The sequence below is a fragment of the Rhipicephalus microplus genome, chromosome 5, assembly GCF_043290135.1.
Source record: "Rhipicephalus microplus isolate Deutch F79 chromosome 5, USDA_Rmic, whole genome shotgun sequence".
In the NCBI taxonomy this organism is placed as follows: Eukaryota; Metazoa; Arthropoda; class Arachnida; order Ixodida; family Ixodidae; genus Rhipicephalus; species Rhipicephalus microplus.
The window spans coordinates 95712026-95714597 of NC_134704.1; the positions used below are offsets into that span (position 1 = coordinate 95712026).

General features: G+C 39.8%; 1 non-coding gene across 1 annotated transcript; it reads right to left on the bottom strand.

Moving 5' to 3' along the window:
* Nucleotides 1-1313: 1313 nt before the first annotated feature.
* TRNAI-AAU (transfer RNA isoleucine (anticodon AAU)) lies at nucleotides 1314-1387 on the bottom strand. The gene has a single exon. It is a non-coding gene; the product is annotated as a tRNA-Ile (tRNA).
* Nucleotides 1388-2572: the final 1185 nt, after the last annotated feature.

Here is a 2572-nt window from a genome sequence, read left to right on the forward strand (position 1 = left end):
GTGCATCTTCCCGTAGACGGGCGAAACAGTTTTGAGCACTTTTTTTTTTCTAAGAGTGATACAGATATGCACTATGCGTCGAACGTAAACATTATGCTGTCTGCTTCTGTATTTCGGAATGCTTGCCAAGTTTTTTACTAGTCTTCTTTAACACGCCTTAATTCATGATTCGTACATTGCCCGGCCCAGGTCATTCCAATCTTCCGCGTGCACGCTTTGTGCGCGCCAGGCGCGATCAGTTTACATTTCGCCCTTGATGTTCGGAGATGGACATCTCGAACTGGGGCAACTTTTGTGATTTCGAGAAACTGGTCAAGCCCTGGATTGTGTACGCACAACAAATTTTTGACCCCCTTCAGTCAAGGCTTACACAGTTGTGTACAAGAACATCGAGAACTTCATGCCGCTTGAAGAACTTTAGTAGAACTCGCTAATAAAGTTCTAGTAGCGCTACTAAAGTACTAGGTTACTAATGTCGCTACTAAGTACTAAGTTAGTTGGGGCATGTCTTGAATAAACACTCAACGTCTTGTGGTGTCTATGTATGTTTCTCTGTGTGGTTGTTCATTTTGCTCGACGTTGACTGCTTAATTGAAGAACTTTGCTTCTTACAGTGACATGAAACACAGTGTCAACATTTCGGCAGTGAATGTCTTTCCTGGAGGCACTGCCATGCTCGACGATCGTTCGACGGGCCGCGTTCTAGGCTGGACATGAAAAATATTTTTTTCTCCACTCAAAACGAATACAATAAATTAACAATAAAAAGCTTTACATGGAATTCAAAACAAATAGTTGGTCCTTTTTGTCCAACGAAAGAACCTGACTTGTCACAAAATATTTAAATATTCAGTTACAGACGCATCACCTTTAATTGTTGAAACTCACACAAAACTATACGTCGGTTCATTTTCTTTCTTGAAATGAAACAATGGGTGCCTTGAAATCATGCCATGTCAATTACACGTCTTCTCCCTGCGCATCATAGTTCTTGACTGAATGGGTCCATTCAGCGTCGGTAAAGTATTTCCGCCTCGACATACAGTTCACGGGTGAGAACGACTGTCATTTATATTTTTCATTAAAAACCTTCATTGTCTAATAAAAACGCCCTGCGAGGAAAAGATACGTGTGCAGTTAAAGAATAAGCTAGTACACTATTACCAGTTACACCAGTAGAGGAACAGACGAAAAACGTTAATGAGTTTACAGCAAGCAGTTTCAACTGCTAAAGGAGGCCTCGATAGTATATCTAAAAAAAATCAGAGTGAGTAATCACTATGAATACTGATTAACTAAAAAATTAAAAATTCTGGCCTGCGCAGGGATCGAACCTACGACCTTCGCGTTATTAGCACGACGCTCTAACCGACTGAGCTAGCAGGCCAATGAGCGAAGCAGGCTGATACAGTGTACAACCTGTCTACAGCCACTACGTCGAAGAAGTCCTTTTAATGTCGGCGGTTTCACATTGCTGTTAGAGATAAACGGTATCACATCACTGCTCTAGCCTTGTCGGGGCCCTTCTCCGTGCTTCATCGAGAAGAGGTCGCGCCAAGGTCGCCGCAACGATGCGTGAAGACTCCGTCTTTAGTTCAGTGCATCACGACGGGAGGAAAAGCTGCAGGGCGTATCGCGCTATATCGGATACAATTGTCCTGTGAAGCAATACACAAACTTTATTCTGATGTGCGTGGCTTGGTGCAGTTTCAGGCGAAATTATATGTAGACAATAGCAAGAAAAATAGCGCAAATTGAGCAATAAAAGGTTACACAAGAACACGTATAAGAAAAAGACGAAAGTAAAACAAGGTGAAACAAACCAGATTTACACAAGTCAGATATATATATATATATATATATATATATATATATATATATATATATATATATATATATATATATGGGATATGGCACAACGGGAGCGTTGTCAACAAGGATAAATATATTTATTTCCCAACAGTTTCGGGAGGGGACCTCCCTTCATCAGGGGATATATATATATATATATATATATATATATATATATATATATATATATATATATATATATATATATATATATATGTATATATATATATATTATTATTATTATTATTGTTAACAAGAAATTTGTAACTCTCGGAAGTGATTGAAGGTGAAATATGTGCTCGCTGTGTTCGCAGTTGCTTTTTCTGTCGTGATAGAGATCTTAAAATATCTAGATGTATAAATTATAGTTGTGGGTATCTTAACACGTACACGAGATAAAGAGACTAGAAGTACACCGATAATAATTATTATTTATAACCTATTGAGTATTGGTGTTTGGTGCGTTATTTTGCGAAGGACCACCAGTTGAGTTGTTGTGGAACGCATGGCTTTCGATGCTATCCGTGTCCCTGAAACATATATTTACCACAATTTCTCGCACGCGCACACGAACATTTTATGAGAAACGGAAACGCTCACAGAAACTCGTCAGATCACGCTCTTCCGACCGCGCGAGCCTATAGACGCGGCTTCAGTTCACATGAAGCCGTGACGAGGACTGAAAAGACAGGAAGCGAGACTCCCGCGCGGGATAGTTATG